This window comes from Plecotus auritus (genome assembly GCF_963455305.1).
Source record: "Plecotus auritus genome assembly, chromosome: 3".
In the NCBI taxonomy this organism is placed as follows: Eukaryota; Metazoa; Chordata; class Mammalia; order Chiroptera; family Vespertilionidae; genus Plecotus; species Plecotus auritus.
Window position 1 is genome coordinate 139600996 of NC_137772.1, and position 20681 is coordinate 139621676.

Below are 20681 nucleotides of genomic sequence, written 5' to 3' on the forward strand. Positions count from 1 at the left end.
ATCCTTGCACAAGTCAAGTTCAAATCCTCAAGAACATTTAAATATGAGCTTTCCCTTTTTGGATTCTCTGGAATTTGGATTTAGAACTGTACTCTATATGACCTAGATTATATTTGGGGTAGAAAACAATGCTTTATACCTAGAAGAATACATGGTGCTAAATAATTCCTGTCAAACAATGATATCTAACCATTTTGCATTTTTCACCTATAAAAATTTTCCATTATGTGACCTGAAAATTCTTATGTAGGCTTTCCCATAATCATACTTCATTTAATGCAGCAAATGTAATTAATTTGTTGCTAATAGGTAACAGTTCTCTGTGGTTTTCAGCTAAGTAATGTTTCTCTTGACTTCTCTCTAGTTATCCAGGTTGATGAAAATTTGAGAACATATACAACTACTTTTAATGAAGCATTGAATATTCCTCCCCCCGTTTCCCTATACCTGCCAGTTCTCTTTAGCGTTTTGCAATGATCAGAACTGAGGCATTCACATATATATATATGTGTGTATTTGAGGAAATGATATAGTTTTCAAATATGCTGCTATTGGATGTCTTCATTTTGTCATGTTTCTAGATATATGTAACAGATTCTTGAGGGAATAAAAATCTTAATGTTTCTTCTACACTTGATTACATTGAGGATTTTAGAAAACTGTCTCCATGAGTTACACATGATTAGTTCATGTTGATCAACTTATCAGAAACGATGTCAACAGTTTAGATTTTCCTCTTTTACTTTAATAATTTGCAAAATATATTATTTTGAATACACTGCCTATCTTCAAACAATGTTTACAACGTAAATAGTAACTGGCCATAGGATTTAAATACTTTTAAAAATTTTGCATTGTAACTAAAAAGATATTCAAAGAGTATTAAGAGAACTTTTTAAGATTAAGTCTCCTGAAAATAAATTGCATTATTATACTGTTCTTATTATAATAAGATAGATCAATTAAATCAATGGGAAGAGGTCAAACATTAAGAAGATATGGTTATATATCCAGTAGCATCTTTGAATTCCAGTAGCTCCATTTTTTTAGGAAATGTTAATTAAGTGATCAAATATTTTCTTGATTTTTACATTGAGACATAAGGAGATTTCAATACTAAACCTCAGGGAGAAAAAAAAGAATTTCCTAATGTGCAATTATTTCTATATTGCTTTCAGCTTTTATTGCTACTTAAGGAATGAAAATATAGAAATCAAACTACAGAGTACAATCATCTTGACTACTACTGTAAATCATTGTGACTCACATTTCATGAAAATAATACATATAAGTCTGTTCTTGGATGTAAAAGTATATAATCTCTATAAGTAAAATCTCCATTGAAATCATGTTCTAAATTGAACACGCTGAGTAATTTTTCATGACCACACTTTAAGAGTGTATATTTTATAATTTGGAGCTGCAACAAACCCCCAAAGTGAACAAATTCTAGTTTAATCTGTTATCCATTTTGCTAGTGCACTATAGCAATGATTCATACATACAGTATATTACTTTAATGTCACATTCTTGATTACAGTAGAATGCATAATTCAATTTTCTATTGTCATTTCCTTGTAGGAAAAGTTGGACAAAAGCCAATTATTCTTAAATGTCTCTGAGTCTAGGCTGTTTTGAAAAGTTAATATGTTCTGTTAAGTTTTTAAATAATGTCAGGAAGGGCTATTGTACCACACCAACCAATTCCTTAACAGTGATTAACGAGAGGAAAAACTGTGTCATTCTGCCCAGTGCTAACTTTGCTGGTCAAGAGAACAGCTCACAACTTGGTAATGTGTTTCCTGGTAAGACAAATTAATTAAATGTTTATTTTCAACAGGATTAACTAGGAGTTTTTGCTTTCTAAACTTTTACATATTTTGTTTCTAAACCTTTAAAAATAAAAGCTGAGAGTGAATATACATAATATAGTCTTTCACATCGCCGGTATGCTTTTAAGAACACGTTACAAATATAATTTTTCCAGTCTTGGAATTAAGAGAAAGGAGGAGACCGCAGAACTCATCTTTTTGCCCTGGTAAGTGGTACTGAAAACAATTCTGACAAGGTCTCTGAATGAGCCGCGACGGTTAGTTCAAATAGAGCCGATTAAAGGAAGATGGAGCGCAGTGTCTTAGGTAAGACACTAATCTTTACATATCTGTGTATCTGTGTGTAGAAAGGAAAACCATTTTATTTTTAAAGTAGATGTCACGATGGATGGTTCTGGTTAACTTGCAAAATCTCTTGAAGGTTGGGCAAAGCATACTACCTTTTAGCATCTAAATTCCGCGTGTTACCCGGTGTTTTTTGTCTTTTCCCCACACGAAAGAAGGGTGATGGGTAAAGACGGTACAAGTGAACTATAAGAGCCAACAGTTTGGCATCGGTAGAAAAAGCAAACCCAAACGAAGACGCGGGGATTTTAAGAGCGGGTCCTGAGGGGCCTGCTGGCACCGCGTACGCCGGTTAACCCTTTGGGCGCTGAAGAGGGATCCCAGGTTGCGAGGCCGACCCTAAGGAACGGAGAAGGGGCGTCCGGCACTCGTAGGGAGGCTGGGCTCTCCTCTCCCAGAAGGAAACGACTTGGGAGGCACTTGGGTTGTCCGGCGTGTGCGTCACGGCCCGAGACAGGCAACGAGTCCGGTAGGGAGTGAAGAGAAGCGGCGAGAAGCCTTTCAAATCCGCTGACAAATGGTCAGTCTGAACCTGCCATACCCTGGAGCGCTCGCCCTCCCACGCCCGCGGCCCTGCTCCTGGGCTCCGGAGGGGCGCGGGCCGAGGGTGGCTCGGGCGGGGCCCCAGGTGAAAGCGCCCGGTTCCGCCTGCGGCAGTCAGCGCTCTCCAGCCTCCACAGTCGCGGGAGGACCCGACCCCACGCCGGCACAGCAGCTGTGACTGACGTCGTCACCGCCCCGCACGCCCCAGCCACCCCCTCCGCCCGCGCCACCCCCCGCCCCGCTACGTCATGGAAACACGGACGTCAGACCCTCTCAGCCAATCGCAGGCGGCGGCAGGAGGCAAGGCGCTTGAGACAGGGGGCGGGGGCAGCGGCGAGTCCCGGCGCTCTGGGAAGGAAGAGAGGGAGGGCCGGGCGGAGGCGTGGGTCCCCCGCCCCGCACTCCAGCACCCTTTCCGGACCGCGCGGCAAGTTCTCATCGCCGGGCGCGCGCTCGCCAGCTGGGGGCGCGCTCGCTGGGTCCTCCCCTTAAACGCCCCCTCCGCGCCGCCGGGCTCCCAGTCCCGGTCCAAGCCCGGCTCCCGCCGCGTGCGCGCGCGCCCGCCCGCCCCCAGGCTCCCCGCGGGTCGCGTCACGTGACCGCGCCCAGCCGAGGCGGCAGCGGCGGCGGCGCGAGCTTCGGCGGCGGCGGCGGCAGTGGCAGCGGGAGCAGCTGCGCCGCCAGCGTGGAGCGGGAGGCGTGTGGGTGTGAAGAGAAGGGAGCACCAGACAGGAACGGGTGAGAGTTCTCTCCCCCTGCCTACTCCGACGATCTTGCCGGCCACCCGGTGCAAACGGGGCTCTAGCCCTACGCTGCGCGCAGCCCCCGCGTGCTCGGCCGTCCGCCGAGTGGCCGGGGGCCCCGCCCCTAGCGGGTCGGGCTGCGGTGCTCACCGAGGGGGTCTGCACCCCGCCCGCCGCTGCCTTTGCGGATGGCGGCGTGAGGTTGGCGGAGCTACCCGTGCTGAGCGCGGCGCGCCCAGTGTGCGGCTTTGCGGAGCCGAGGAGGCGGGTCCTGCGGGGACCCGGGCGGCCACTCGGCGGCTGCCGGGCTCTGGGCGGGGGCCGAGCCGGGTGCCGCCTCCTGCTCTGCCGCCTCCTCACTGTGCAGCGTGAGTAGGGAGCCCCGGCTGGTGGACGCCGAGCCTCTCGACTCCGCAGCCTCATCCCCGAGGTGCAACCGCACCTCCGCTTGGCGCGCTAAGCCCTGCGAGCAGGCTGCGGACTCGCTGAGGACCGAGCCCCAGTTCTCTGCGCTTCCTGCTGTCCCTCACCCAGCCCCCGACCCCCTGCAGCCCCCCCTTCCTTTTCTCCTTTGGAAAATGGTTCCTGCTGCCGGGTGAGGTGAGTGGCGGCCGCCATCCGCTGGGGCAGGTCACCTGCGGGAAGGCAGGGCAGAACACGGGGGTCGGGGAGTCGCGGAGGGGGTCCTGACAGTTGGGTGCCCCGCGCCCCTCAGCGGCTTCAGCAGGTCCGGGAGAAGTTGGCGGGGGCGTTCGGGGGGGCCTCTTGCAGGTTGTCTTCTGCCGCGCCCGCACGGGAGATCGTAAAGGTGAGCGGGTTCCTGGGAGTGCGCCTTAGCGCGGTCCGGCCGGGAGTCCCCGCCCAGGGCCCGAGGGACTGGCTCGGTGGGGCTCCGTGTGTACACTCGCCGCTCTCCTCCGAGCCGCCTCGGCAGAGCCGTAGCTCATCCCGTCGCCAGCCGCCCCCGCCCGGCGCGTGGTGACCTTCAGGGCAGCGGTGCCCGGCACACTCTCCCCGCGCCCCGAGAGGGTCACCCCTTTAATCCCCGGCTTCGGCTCCACTGGGTCTCCGACGGGGACCCCTCGCCAGCCCCTGTGTGGGGCTGGTTGACTGATTCGTATCACACGACGGCGATTCCCTGGGAGTTGGAGAGCCGTCTCGTCTCGCCTTTCTCTCGGCGTCTCCTGTCTTCCCCAACCTCCCTCCCCAGGATGTTCCGGCTGCTTCCGATTCGCATTTTTTCGATTTAGTTGGGGGGGGGGCACCCTGCGTCCTGCACCCCCTTTTTAGAAAGGGTCAGTGAGAACGAATCGGGTTCCAGTTGCGGGGTTGGGGATATGCTCCCTGTATTACATCTTGGAGGAGAATCCTGTGGCTAAGCTAGTTAGCGACCCCTGGTTCTGCGCCGCGGTCACTAGCCAGGTTGGTCTCTGTGCGCATTTCATTCACCAGTTTTCTGCGGGACTCGCCGTGCTGGAAAGTGTGCTCGCATCCTGTGCGGTGCAGCGGGCTTGGCGTCCAGGGCAGGGGGTGCTCAGGTGGGCTGGAGGGGTCTCTAAATCTGCGGAGGTCTTGACCCTCCTCCGCAGGCGTATTTTTACCTTTCCCTGGGGTTAGATCGCAGCAGCCAGCCACTTTAGCTGCTATGTAGCCCACTTTTCTGGGTTTATTAATAATCTAATGGCTCCTGTTGGTATCGATTGCTGTTCATGATAAATTACTTATGGATTTTTTTTCATACGTGTGTAGGTATATGCTTATATCTGGACTGTCTGCCTTTCAACATGGAAGCCTTTGTTGTGTTTAACCTCCTCCACCTGAGGACAGTCTTACTTTAAAATAACGCTCTTGTACAGCGTGGGCGTATTTTATAATAAGAAGTACTTGTAAGGATCTGCTTTGTATGAGGCTCTCCTTGAACAGAGGGTGTGTAACCCTTTGGATGGTGGCCCACATGAGTGAATGGAGGGCCTTCACCGCTTGCCCTGCTGCTAGCCTTCCCCAGACTCCTTATCCTTGTGAGTGGCAGAGACGGATTGGGGGAATTAGTAGGATTGGAGGGGAATCTCTTTTTGTATTTGGCCTTTCTGCTGGGTCCTCCCCCTCCCCCTCTTTTTTTTTTTTCTTCTTTTTCCACCTGATGAGTTCGAATTTGAAGTAAATAGAAACATTTTCTTTAAAGGAGCCTTTGAAAGCTAGTATATGAAATGGGCTTATTTAGCCATGATTTGAGGGGATGTTTTAGCTTCTACCTTGCTTTGGGTGAGACAGTTAAATTGCTGTAATTAAGGGTGAATCTCTGTCCTGATTTTGGCTTGGGTGTAACTGCTAAGATCTTTGAAAAGTGTTATTGCCTACCATATAGTCTGCAAAAGTGAGTCACAATCGGGTGAGTTGAGGACAGAGCGCCACCTTTAATTTAAAATTTCATGATTTTGTTTTATTAAAATGGTGAAAATTCAGAGTACGCCTTCTTGATTTTTATTGCAGTTGTCATTACTGGCATCCTCATTTAGACGTATAAGATGGTTTTGTCTTCATTTTCCTGTAATTCTTGACTCTTTTAGGGGGATTTCTGCAACTATATGGGAAATCATGGTTTTTAAACTGACGCTTGGGGTTAAATGTAGGATTCTGAGATGAGGAGAGAAACTTGATTTATGCTTATGATAAAATAATAGAGGCAATGATATCTAGACACTTAGAAAAAGAAATAAGGAAAGTAATAGCTGCATCGTAAGTGGCACCTAGCACTGACACCAAATAAGGGTACCTGCCACCATCGTAGTGGTCTTACCATTTTTTTTTTTAGCTTGTGTGCTATTAACATTCTAAAGTAAACATGTACAATTATTAACCTTGCTTGAATAAGGTCTAGTAATTCTTTTTGTTTATTATTCATCTTCCAACAGTTTGCCTTTCATGGTTTTACTGAGTTTTACAATTACTTGTTTTTAAATAATACAAATAAGAACTTGCAGCAGGACTAATATGCAAAGTTATTAAAGACCATGTTGGAACAAGTGGTTTCTATGTATCTTCTCAAATATATTATATATAAAAGAAAATGGAGTTTTTAATGCTTAGAAACCAAATGTATAGTGACAGTTAAACTGATGAGTTTCCTTCCCTGCCCACTTGCTCTGTCCCCCTCCCTCCCAAGTAAAAATAATTAAGGTACACTATCTCTTTAGACACAGAAGAAACAGATTTATTAGCTCTCAAGTAATGAATAAATTAATGTGTGGATATTACCAAATACAGTTTTAATTATAAACCACAAGCTATTATTGTCCTTCTATCTGCATTTAAGTTTCAACACTTATGACTCCTTTACAAACTATAATAAAACATGAGCTATTGAGCTATAGGTAAATTTTATTAAGTTAAAGCTAAACAAATCTGCTTGAGGTGAAAGGTGGTTTATGCTTTTTCAATCTGTAGAATATGGCCCCAGGTTAAAGGACATTATTTGAGCAATTAGTTTGATATATGCAGAGTAATTGTACATTGTTATGCACACTTTGATAAAATCCTTGATTTGGGGATTTTATTTTTTTGACAGACATGTTAATTTCATTTTGGATGAAACAGTCTCTTACCTTATAAATAGAGTTGTATAGGTCCACAGGTTTTAAGAGGGATGGCTAATTACAACTAACACTGGTCTTTTTCAATACTACTAGTAGAAAGAAAAGGAGTTATTTGCTCTTTTATTTCCTGTTATATTTTTACACATACATGCAGTTGAAACTGGTTGTTTTCACTTTTTAATTTTGGAATTTTGTAATGAATGAGCAAAAGAAAAAAATCCACAAAGAAAAAAGGAATAAAGATCAGGAAGCCAAAACTTAAGAATTATATTTTTGCAGTTTGGGTAAGAATATTTACTCACCTAGTTGAAAAAGAGTAATTATTTTCTAGTAGGTGTCATGATTTATAGAAGGGTACTGAGAGCAGCTTACTATGGAATTTATAGAATCTGAGAACATTGAAAGAAAATGATAAAACAGTTTTGGGAATAATTTTTAAAAAGAAATAACTTTTAATGAGATTTTTTTAGCTTTTCAGATGTTTTGTAAACAAACATATACATTGCCTTGTTAAAATTTATTATGAAAATTGTCAAATATATGGAAGTATATAGAGAGAATGAAAACAGCAATTGTGACAATTATCAACTCATGGTCTATCTAATATCATTTATATCTTTAAACAGTAGATGTTAGAAATGGGAACATAGGACAGGTAACTGAATTGATTTCTTATGCTTTATATTTATAGTTTACAGAATATACAAATAGTATTCTATATCTAATTGAATCTGAAGGGTCAGTTTTTATGTTTTTCTTTGTTTCCGTAATGTTCTGTTTTATAGCAGGCAACTAAAGACTGTGCCTCTCAAATTTTGCTTTCTTGATAATGCCTTTGGTTTATAAATTGCTTTACAATGTTTTAAGAATGTATTTACATAGTATCTTATTTGATTCTCACAACATATGATCCTGAGATGAGTAATCAGTTGAACCATCCTGCCCCCTAACCCTGCCGCTGCCCTGGAAGGTAAAATGATTTAGGTCCTAAGGTCATATAGCTAGCCTCCAGATGATTACCCAGAACTACTTTAGGTGGCTTCTAGGTTTTTGCTCCATTGCTCTTTCCATTATACATGTTTATGTAAGTTTGTTAAAGTTATATGAGTTTATGAAAAATCTGTTTCTGACCAGAGTAAATTTTGTAGTAGAATATAAACAGGTTTGTTTAGGTTTAGCTTTATAAGTTCAATCATTGCTTGTATTTGATATAATGTAAACAGTTCATGCCCTGATTTACTTAACAGCTGAGTAAATAAATTTGAACATATTTGAAATACTGTGCTTTTAATATTGTAGATTGGATTATTTTTAAGATAGCAGTTCTGTTTTCAAACACCCGTTGGTCTATGAAATTACTTAGGTGTCTCTTAAATCTTGAGTTAAAAATAAAATGGCCTATAAGTTTCTTCTTTTAATTCCTGCTATAAATTTTTTGTGTACTTGTTTGTTTTTTTCCAAAACATGTTTATTACCTAAATCTTTTTGAAATATTAATCTATGAATGAAATTTAGTTTAAAAGGCTCTCAAGCTAGGAGATTTTAGTTCTTGAAATCCAAAACCTTATTATAAATCTAACAGGGAAGGTAGTGGTTCTCCAGCATCAGTGTGCCTGAAGATCACCTGGGGGAGTTATTGAAAGTGCAGATTCCCTGGCATTGCCTCTGCAATTCTGATTCAGCATATTTGGGGTGGGGCCTAGTAGTTTGCATTTTGAAAAACATAGATGTTGAATTTATAACTAAGTTAAACTTACGTAGTAGAGATGTTTTTATAAATTAGAAGGACATCATTGATTTTTTTGACTTTGAACATAACAGTATCAGTGTTTTCAAAGTTTTGGCTATTATAGCCAGGTTTGATTTATGGATTTGGTGGTTTTGTGGTAATTGTAAAATTGATAAATTAAAAGTATTTCCATTATAGGTATGCATTGTCTTCTTTCAGAAGGTCCACCTGTGATTATATATTAAATTACTTATTAAGCACTGTAAACGCCTAGACCAGTGGTTGGCAAAATGCGGCTCGTGAGCCGCTGTTAGCTGCTCTGTTGACTAATGAGTTTGCCGACCACTGTCCTACACAGAGAATATTCTCTTTTTGTTTTCATGCCTCAGTGTCTGCCATTTCCAAGTGACTTGAATGAACATGGGGGCTTATTTTTGTAAAAATAATGCATGCTGTGTCAATACAGTACTGTGTATTTATGCTCTAGTCTAGCTCTTATTTTTTGTTAGCAGAAAAGACATTGGCTTCCTTCAAACTAAAAGGACATAAATTGGTGAATAAGTAGTGATTCTTATTAATTTCAGTTAAAAAGGAGCTGTTCCTTCAAAACTGCAGCTTAGTACCTACTTGTCTTTAAAGACTATTAATGATATAAGACTAACTGATAATTTACCATTCTGTGAATTAAAACAGAAGTTACTGCTATTTCACTTAAATAGTAAATTTAAGATTATAGTTCAGCAATCTATTGTAAGGTCCATTTGTTATAAACTGATCTGACTTTTTGAACTGCTTTATCTACTAGTATATACACATATGGATTACTTTCTATTTAAGACCAGTTTTAAAATGCAGTTGTTTTTGCTTCATTTATAACAATATAGTAAATAGTTGCATCTATATTTAAAATACATATTGTAATGAAATTAATTTCAAAGCAAATTCAACTCAAGACTGTGCTTTGTTTTTTCCAAAACCTTAGGTTTGTTGGCTATGCCTTAGGATATATTTAGGAATCATGGGTTATAATTACAGATGATTGTAGGAATTTAAACTAATAAAGCTTTCTGCCAGTGGAATCCAGATAAACTATGGGTAAAGTTTTCACCAAGTTCTTTTAAACTCTTTTTTTAATTAAGATTTTTCTAGGAGTGTATGACCTATTTTAAACAGTATGCAATGTTTTTAGTTACCTCTTTATTAAGAATATTATTTGGTATTTCTATGTAAGATACCTCCCAACAATATGGTTTCTCAAAATGTTGGATACCTGCTTTGTGTTATATTACTGTCACTTGGGCCTCTGGGGGAAGGAATAAGGATAGTTTTGAATGGACTAGTGCTTGCTTACACTGTGAAATCTGAGATTATACTGCTTAACTGTGAACTGGTATAACTACTATAAAGACATGATAAATTTAGGAGTAAAAGTTACTATTTTCTGAAAAGTAAATCTTAAAACGGATTTGATTGTTTAAAAGATGCTTTTTAAACAACTTGATTATTAACTGTGGATTTATTGTTCATTGTATTAATTCAGTGAGTTTTCTCTCAAGAATTTCAAACAATCTTTTACTCTCAAAATTCTCAAATCTGCTGCTTTAGTCTACCTTTCATATTTGCGTCAGAATTTATTTTTTTGTTGTGGCTTTTCTGCTGTCATTTCTTCACTAAAACTTTCAGTGGTTCCTCATTTTTCTCTTTATCAACATGCAACTTGACTCTGGAGGCTTTTTATAAAATAGCTCAGTGTTTTCTAAAGTGTTTTTTAGAACACTGGTTCTAAAAAATATTAATAGGGGTTTCATGGGGAGAGGGAGCAAAACCAAAATCCAAGATAGGCTGGTTTATGCAGTTCTCTTATTTGGGACTTCACCCATCCTTTGATATGCTAATATGGACTGAATCTACCTAAATCTATTTCACAGAATCTCTTTGAGTTGAGCATCTCACCTGATGTTTTTATATATTACCTAACCAGGATCATCGCTTTGTACACCTCCATGGGGTACTACTCACATAGAACACAGTATGAATCATGTTTCCTGGGAATTGAGAGCAGTGTTGCAGTACTATGGTACTGCTGACTGCTCACTTACATGACAGTCACATAGTCTGGCAGTGTCCTACATACAATCCTGCTCATTCCCTTTGCTGTGACTTTATGTGTATTCTTCCTGTCACCTGATAGGACCCTCCCTCTTTTTGTCTCTCTAAATGTTCCCATCCTTCAAAACTCAGCATTAGTTTACCGTTCTGTCATTACTGATTAATTTTTTTTTGTTTTTTACTGAAGTTTTCTACATTTGTAATCTGGACCATACACTTCCCGTCTATTATATATCCTTTTGTTTTGGTCAGTATGTTGAATCGGTATTTTTTTGCCATATTGTTTTAGGACTTAGGCATTTGTTAAGGTAAAGCAGATGAGATTAAGGAATTTTTTTTTTTTTAAATTGCTCATCATACTTGAGTTGTGAAAACACGTTTCCAGTCGCATTTCATTTTATTTTTTTAAATATATATTTTATTGATTTTTTACAGAGAGGAAGGAAGAGGGATAGATAGTCAGAAACATCGATGAGAGAGAAACATCGATCAGCTGCCTCTTGCACACCTCCTACTGGGGATGTGCCCGCAACCAAGTTACGTGCCCTTGACCGGAATCGAACCTGGGACCTTTCAGTCCGCAGGCTGACGCTCTATCCACTGAGCCAAACCGGTTTTGGCAGAGATTAAGGAATTTTTCTTGGAGATTTTCTAAACCCTTTTTACCTTTGAAATTTTAACTTTGCTCGGATGTATTCATAGGACAACCTGTTTTACTTCTGGAGAACAGCTACATTTCATAGAATGTTGTTAGGATAATAGAATTTAGCTTCTGTATAGGAAATCTTTTCCATTTCTGAATTTCAATGTAGTAACTAATTTGTCTGCTTTAGAATTTATTCTGATTATATGCATTGTAATAGCTAAAATTTGTATCTTAAAATGCACACTTTCACTATTCACTGGGCGTGTGACCTCTTTTCCTTTCATCTGGATTGATGTTCTAAAGATGTGTTTGTTGGATATGTAATCTATTAGCACGTTGCAGTACATAAAATACCATAATTTGAATCATATACTGTGGTTTAAAATTTAAAATATGATATTCTTGTAATTGCTTTTCATTGATAGGAATATCATGGAGCTCAGTTTTTAAATCTCTGTTTGCTGCAGGTTATAATTTTTTCTAAGAGTTTTTTTTCCATGAACTGAGGATTAACTGTTATTTAGCTTATGACCTGGTGCAGAATCACTACAGGCATCAGTAAGAAGTGTAGGTATGTGGTCTCTGCTAAAGTTTAAAGCATAGTGATATGTGTTTTTTTTTTTTTTTCTAACTGCCTTCCTTAGATTCAGAAAGGAAAATCTGTACTAGGCTTTTATCATTTCTTTCTCTTTTTTTTTTTAGTCTTTATCACTTCTTATTGAATGCGCATGTAATTTCAAACATTTAATGACTTATGTAGGTTTAATATGTAATTTTAAACATATAAGTGATTAATGTTTATACTGGTATTTAGTATGTAAGCCATTATTGTAAAAAAAACAATGCTTGAAAAGATTGCTCTCCAGAGATGATTTTTCCAGTGATTAGCACAGCTGAAACTGTACAGGTGCACTCCTGTTGAATGTTCTTCCGATCCTTTTAAATTTTATAGACTTAATTGTTGGTTGGGTATTATAGATGGGATTCTACATCTTGCTCTTTCTTTAAGATTGGAGTAATAATCATAATAAAGTTGTTGATCAAAAGAGGGATGTACAGTGTTTTGGGTAGTGAAAAAATAAAAAGAAATCTGTAAAGGCAGAAATCAGTGGAACCAGCTAAAGTGAAATTGGTTAGGACTGATCTTTTCCTATTGAATTTTTACATTTTCTTATTGGGACACATGAGGATGATATTAGCATATACTCTATCCTACCTTGCTGATACCTAGAGTTATGCAAGATTTTCAGTTCCTTTGCTATAATTCTGTCCTTTTTTTCTCTGCTTATGTCCATGCCACAAATCAAATGAGTGATGCTTTATGCTGACTCACAAACTTCAGATACTTACTTTGGACACTCCTGACAACTAATACTGTGGTGGAGAACTGCTGAGTTAAAGGGCACCAGTGCTAATAGGAAGAGGGCTGAAAACAAGGAACGTCAGTCTGTGAAGTGGGAAGGTGATGACGCATCAGGAAAAGGAGATCCTCTAGCATCAAACCCTCTGATGTCAGGTATCAGAAAAACAAACATCAGTCAGTCATTCAATGCAAGTATGATGGATTTACGATAAGGTTTAAATTCACCTGCCTTTGACCTTACACTCCCTTTTATTATATATGTAATTGAACACTGGAACTTACCTGATTCTCTTTTGCCTCTGGGCCTCTTGCCACAGCATTCCTTTAGCTAGGAATGCCAACCTTTCTCAGAGCCTATGTATTTTTATGGTATTCTGTGTGCCACCGTACCTAAAACTTCTGATTTTGGTTTCTACTCTGTATTTGTTTTTTTTAATCTTACGTTCTCTCCAGATTTAAATTTGAGTTTAATCCTCACCTTTAAAAGGCCAAATGACCTTGGGTAAATCACTTGGTTTTTTTGTTACTGCCCCCCAAAGTACAAAATATAAAGTCAGGGAGTTTTATTAAATATTCTTTCTTGGAAGGTTGACTTAAAAAAAATTGTATGGACATAGTAGGTCTTCTTCACCCCACCCCCACCCCAAATTTTCCACCATTCAGTTCTTTCAGGTTTGCCTTCCAATATTTTCCTTTATCTTGTTATCCCTTGATATTTCATCTTGTAGTTTGCTGTGAAGGTAATTTAGCTTTTCAATAAATGTATTTAAGATTTCTAATTAAAGTCTTGGCATTTAACTCTGCTCCCTGCCAAAAAGTATCCTCAAGTGAGAGGAAGTAGAGTTTACATATTTATATTAAGATTCTCAGCCTTCTTCCCTTCCTGAACTTCAGAATGTTGGCCAGAGTTTGTCTTCTCTGAGAATTCTGACCAGATTGAGGGAAAGGAGCTAGAGAGTCTGACATTGGCTCTGTGCTTGTGTGAGGGGGTTGTGTAAGGAAAATGTTTTATGCACCCTTGTGTTCGTTGCAGCACTATTTATATAGTAGCGAAGATTTAGTTCCCATCAGTAGATAAGTGGATAAAAAGCTGTGGTACATTTATACAATGGAATACTACTCAGCCATAAAAAAGAAAATCTTACCTTTTGGGACTGCATGGATGGACCTAGAGGGTATTATGCTAAGTGAAATAAGCCAGTCAGAGAAAGACAAATATCTTATGGTTTCACTTATACGTGGAATCTAATGAAAAAATAAAATAGAAACAGGACTCATAGATACAGAGAACAGACAGCTGTTAGATGGGAGGGGAAGGGGGAGTTGGGTGAAATAGGTGAAAGGATTAAGCAAAGTATCAAACAGAAACCTTGTAGACACAGACAACAGTATGGTGATTAGCAGAGGGAAAAAGGGTGGAGGGGATAGAAGAACATAAACGGGATAAATGATAAAAGAAGGGGAGCCTAGATTTTGGATGGTGAACACATAATACAATATACTAATGATGATGATGTACTGTAGAATTGTATACGTGAAACCTATATAATTTTATTAACCAATGTAACCCCAATAAATCATTTTTTTAAAAAAGAAAGAATATGTCTTGTCAGTCACCCTACAGTGAACTCCATAGTCAGAAAGCCCTACATGTGAATCCAGAACTCTTAAGAAGATTTATGTATTTATAGTTTTATTAAGGCATGACTGAGATACAGTAAACTGCAGATATTTAAAGAGAAAAACCTGAGTTTTGATGTATGTATACTGCGGTGAAACTGCCACCACAGTCAAATTAATGAGCACAACCATCCCCCTAAAATTTTCTTGTGCCTTTTTGTAATCTTCCCCTCTTCCCCTCTCTCACCTTGCTCTTTCCTCAGGGAACCACTAATCTGCTTCTATGATTGATTATAGGTTAATTTGAATTTTCTAGAATTTTATGTACTTGGAATTGTATGTGTTCTTTTTTTGGTCTGAATTTGATTCAACATAATTATTTGAAATTTATCCATGTTACTTATATGTAACATGTTCAGTCTTTGTTATTGGTGATAGGATTTCATTGTCTAGGTATACCACAATTTGTTTATTCGTTTATCAGTTAATGGACATTTTGGGTTCCAGTAACATATAGTGTCTGTTCAGGTACTCTGTCCCTTTTTAACTAGGTGTGTTTGTCTTATTATTGAGTTGTACTTGCTTTATATACTCTACATAACGGTACTTTGGGGAACATTTGTGTTTGTACTGAGGGAGGGAGTAAGAATGGTATTGAAAACTGTGTACAAGGTGTCCCAAAAACATGTATACACACTTCAGTGGTTGGCAAACTGCGGCTGCAGTTTGCTGCTCTGTTGACTAGAGTGAGTTTGCTGACCACTGCACACTTTGACAGCTGGTAACTCACTTAATTTTCACTCCTTTTCAGGTTTAACTGATTTGAAATAATGCGTGAAGCCAGACTAAACTTTGAACAAAGAAAATTTACCCACTAGACTTTATTATGGGGATATATAAAAGATAAATTCTGTGGCACAAAACCAGCAACAGTTGATGAATTGAGGGCACACAAATACTGAACGAAATGATGTTTGTGATTTCATTGCTTTGCGTCATCAGCAGTGCCTGGACCAGAACGGTCAGTCATCAATTTGAAAACTGGTATCAAGAAAAAATTTATTAATTTCTCTAGAATTTTTAAAATTTTGAAAATGAAATGTATGTTAATAAACACTGACTTTATAATCATTCAAAGTGTGTATACCCTATCCTATCTAATAATGAGGGAATATGCTAATTGACCATCACTCCTTCACAAAAATGGCTGCACCCACAGCTGAGGCCAAGTTCCCATAAGGAGCCTTAACGAGTAATCAGGAGGGACCTGAGGCTACGCCCTCCCCCGCCCCTGTGGGGCTTGACAGGGGACCTCAGGCCATGTCCCCCACTGGCAGGGCTTGACAGGGGATCTCAGGCCTCGCCCCCCACCTGGCAGGGCTTGACAGGGTACCTCAAGGTGCGCTTCCCGTCCTGGTGCTGGGCTAGGGGACCTCAGGCTGCATCCCCCACCCGGCAGGGCTTGACGGGACCTCAGGCTGCATCCCCCGCCCGCCAGGGCTTTAAGGGGACCTCAGGGTGCACTTCCCGTCCTGGTGCTGGGCTAGGGGACGTCAGGCTGCTCCCCCCGTTCCAGCGCCAGGCCGGGGGACCTCAGGCTGCGCCCCCCACCAGGTGAGGCTTGACAGGGGACTTCAGGCCCGCGTCCCCCACCCCAGCACCAGGCCGGGGTCCTCAGACCGCACCCCCCGCCCGGCAGGGCTTGACAGGGGACCTCAGGCCATGCTCCCCACTCAGCAGGGCTTGACGGGGGTCCTCAAGGTGCACCCCCAGTGCTGTTTCAGGGGAACTCAGGCCGTGCCTGCTGCCCAAGGGGGCTTGATGGGGGGGGGGGGGGACCTGAGGCTGTGCCCCCCTCCCGGTGTCAGTGGGGGGGACCTCAGGCTGCGTCCCCTCCCCCCACCTGGCGGGGTTTGACGGGGGACCTCAGGCCATGCCCTCCACCCAGCAGGGCTTGACAGGGGATCTCAGGCCATGTCCCCCACCTGGTGGGGCTTGACAGAGGACCTCAAGGCACGCACCCTGGTCTGGGCTGGGAGACCTCAGGCCACACCCCCATCCCCTGGCGCCGGGCCAGGGGACCTGAGGCTACGTCCCCTGCCCGGTGTGGCTTGACAAGGATGGGACTGGCTGGGTCTGGATCTAGCCCAATGGGGGGGGGGGGGGGTCGCCGGCCGGGTCTGGATCTCACGTGATCTTGAGGCGCATGTGGGTGGGCAGGGACTTGACTCTGGGTCCCGAGGTGCGCCTCAGACTCTGACAGGAGGAAGGTTTTCATATACATTTTACTAATCTTCTTTCATCTCTGACACTTCTATTATAGAGAAAGGGCAAATAGCAATATTGAATTATTTCCTCTAATTAATCCCCTTTTAATGTGCACGAATTTCATGCACCAGGCCACTAGTATATACATAAAACAACAAACTGAAAAAGCAAGCAGGAACATTGTATTATTTATAGAGATGGAGTTAGGTACTAAAAGGAAAGGTGCCTACCTATTGCCTCTGAGGCAAAAATTAAGTAGGGGGACTGAAAGAACTGATATTTAAAAAAGACAAACTATGCATGTGTAAGTTTGTCAAAACTAAAAATGAATACATGTGTGGATAGCCCAGATATGTCACCTGTCACTCAGTTTTTGTATCTCTCTGCAGAAATCAGTATTACTTTGAATAAAAGAAACCATTTTCACAGAAGTATAACTGAGTAGTGCAGACTTGACTGAAAACTACTTTAGCAAAGACAATCAACAAACAACTTAAGAGCCTCGATTTCTTCCTTAAGTTGTCTTCCACTTTGCAAGTTCAAATTCATCATTCCTTTATTTATGTGGAACAGTTGGTTACCATCTGTGGTTTTTTTCAGTTTCCCTTGGGATGTTCCTTACTACTACCACCACTCTACACATCCGAAGCAGCTCATAAAAACACATGAAGACATTATTTTCCAACTAATTACATATAGCCCTCTCTCTCTACTAAGAGCCTGGTATATTATTTCTCCATTTCTTCTGGATAAGTGTATATTCTTTTTAGTGTTAAGAGTTTAATCCCATGAAATGTTTACTTAAAAGAGACTCTCTAATAAATCTGTTGAGTATATTTTTGTAGGTGTGTCTTTACAATTGACTGTATTTTAAAATCTCATCCCCATCATTAATTTCCTGTCTTCCCTTTGAGGAACTTGGTATTTGACTGAATTTCTTCCTCTTGCTTTCTCTGAAGGAAACAGAATCTCAGAGGGAGACAGCAATCATCTCTTAAAAGATGTTAGAATGCAGAAGGGGAAAAATGTTCTTTTGCCAGGTGCCATGAAAAATAGACTACCTCTAAAATACACTAGATACTCAGATAAAGGGTATTTAAAATTACTGAAAATTTAAAATTAATACCTGTGCAGCTACTTTCTATCTGCTAAGTACTGTTTTAAGCAAATTAAAAATACTAGTCTATTTAAATGAGTGGGTTCTGTGGAATTTGGGGGAGAGATATTCTCCACTGAAAAATATGAAAAGGATCATTAATGATTTTAAAGGGAACTCCTAAAACAGTGACTTACATAATCTTTTTACCAATTAAAATGAACAGCCCTAGCTGGTTTGGCTCAGTGGATAGAGTGTCAGCCTGCAGACTGAAGGGTCCCAAGTTCGATTCCAGCTAAGAGCACATGCCTGGGTTGCAGGCTTGATTCCCAGTAGGGGGCGTGCAGGAGGTAGCCAATCAATGATTCTCTCTCATCATTGATATTTCTCTCCCTCTCCCTTCCACTCTAAAATCAATAAAATATATAAAAAACAAAAACAAAAACAAAAAAATGTAATAATACTGATTTTTAATGTTTGGAAAATATAGAACATAAAAATGAAACAATATCACTTATAATCCTTCCTCTGAAAAATTAGTTAGCTCTAACATTTTGATTTATTTTTGTCTCTTAAAAAATTTGTACACCTAGTACCATGCTTGAAATAATGTGGGTGTAAATGTGTGCTTTAGGAAAGCTTTATATTAAAAAAGCTTTATATAATTTTCTTCAAATGTTTTTCATCAACATCATTTTAATGAATACAATATTCCATCCCATCACTATTCCCTTATTGTTGGATGTTTGGGTTTTGAGTTTTTCTCGTGTTAAATAACCCTCCAGTGAACATCTTTATTTGTAGATGTTTATCTTCATTATTATTGTTTCCTTTTAAATTACTGGGTTAAGGAATTGGGTAGTTTGTTATCTTTTTGCTAAAACTTTCTTCCAGCCTCCTTTCTGTGAGGCTGGTTAGGTATTTGGGATTGTCTTTTCCTGATATATGTATAGTTCATGCCACTCATTTCTAGGTCTCTGCTAGTTACTTTCTCAAATTATCATAGCACTTTTAAAAATTCATATTTTGTTATTGTTTATGTGTTTGACACCTCCATGAGATGTTCAGTTTGAGAACAGGGATTGTTAATCTTGCAGTCGCTTGCCCCTGGCACAATGCCTTATACCTGTGAGATTCTTAATGACTCTTGAATGAGCATTTTGTGTCCAGTCTTGAATTTGAATCTACTTACATTGGACTCCAGCATAACCCTTGTTTCGTCTCTCCTAAGAAACTGTAATATGTTTTAGGTATTTTTGTCTTTTTTTAAAAAACTTTAGCTGAATGATACTATTGAAGATGAGAAATATTTTGTTATAACTAGGCTATATAAATTTAAATCTTTCTGACACAATTCTACCATCCTTGCTTTTTAAGGATAGGGTAGACTTTACTAAGTGGAATATAATACTAAGAAGGCCATTAGAAATGGAAGTTACTTTTATTTCAAAATGAATAGATAAACAGCTTTTCTAAAATACTTCTTTACAGATTAATATACCTATCTTCTTTTCTATAGAGGAGACAACTCTACAAAAATTCAACATATAAACTTTTAAATACAAATGTTAGGAGGCAATCCAAAAGAGTGAAGGTTCTGTATTGTATATGAAATAAAACTTTGAAGTTTTAGGAAAGTGTCCTAGCAGACACTTCCTATGACATTGTATCCGACTTCTATTAATCCTCAGAATTTGAGTGGAAAACTTAAGCTTTTGGATAAATATATTTCTTCAAAAACTGTTTCCGTGATCACTGTGCTAGACAGGAACAATTGTGACCTGCCAAGAAGAGAGGCTGTTATGCAGAGCTTCAAGTCGGCCTCAGTCAGTGTGTCTAGAGTTCCTTCTCAGTTTCTTTTTTTGTGCAGTGATTCATCAGGTGCTGTATGCTTCCAAGGAACCAATGTAAGTGTGTGCACATGTCCTCTTCCTGGTCTTTGATCTCGCCTATAATGAAAAGGGATACATTGTTTCCAGCTATTCTTAAACATAGAAGAAAGGCATTTTGGAGTCAGCTGCCAAACCTTAAAATCTCAGTAGTTTTAGCTATCATGGTCTCCTGATAGTGTTGTCTGTCCTATCACTATTATTTTGAAGGATTTTTTTTTTAAGTTACTCTGAGCTCTGCTTGTATATTCACCTACAGCCAAGGTAGAGAGCCAGGCTTGAGTTCTGAGTTGCGTCATAATCTTGGACTTGCCCCTACTATCTTCTTTCTTGATGTATGCCTGTAGATTCAGTTTGAATGTTTCCCCAGGCAGAGGCTGCGTTAGTGAAGGAGAGAAAACTCCTTTGAGTAGATTCTTTGGCCACGTTCCTCCAATATGCAGTACTAGGTAGCCCCATAAGGCAGGTGCCACAGGAAGTTGAAAGGAAGAAATGTTGAGGGGTTTGGGGGAGGGAGGTTTAGAAAGATTATCGTTTAACTTAAAGCTGCAAATGTACTCAAAAAGTTGGGAGTCATCATCCAAAGTCACAAAATTGTAGTTGTATTGAGGACTTGAAGATGACAATTGTAGAAGTGGGATGTATAGGGAGGGAGAGTAGCACAGATTATATAGTTGATTGACTGAGACTTTTTTTTGTTAAGTTAGTAGATAGACATCAATTTTTATGTATTTTATTTTCTCGTTAATCCTTACCCGAGCATACTTATTCATTGATTTTTAGAGAGAGTGGAAGGGAGGGGGAGAAACAGAGAGAGAAACATCCATGTGAGAAAGGCGCATCAGTTGGTTGCCTCCTGCACGTGCCCTGACCAGGGTTGGTGATCAAGCCTGCAACCGAGGTCC

General features: G+C 40.5%; 1 protein-coding gene across 12 annotated transcripts in view; it reads left to right on the plus strand.

The window, feature by feature from the left end:
• The first annotated feature begins 3031 nt into the window (after positions 1-3031).
• ATP2B1 (ATPase plasma membrane Ca2+ transporting 1) overlaps positions 3032-20681 on the plus strand; it is a 138201-nt gene continuing 120551 nt past the window's right edge. For 3 of the 12 annotated variants that reach the window (XM_080659673.1, XM_080659671.1, XM_080659681.1), the window contains exon 1: positions 3032-3458. The gene's annotated coding sequence lies outside the window, so the exon portion shown is untranslated. Of the gene's footprint in view, positions 4064-11911; positions 13057-20681 lie in introns of those variants that run through there. The other 9 variants (XM_080659675.1, XM_080659682.1, XM_080659674.1 and 6 more) reach the window with 7 other exon arrangements.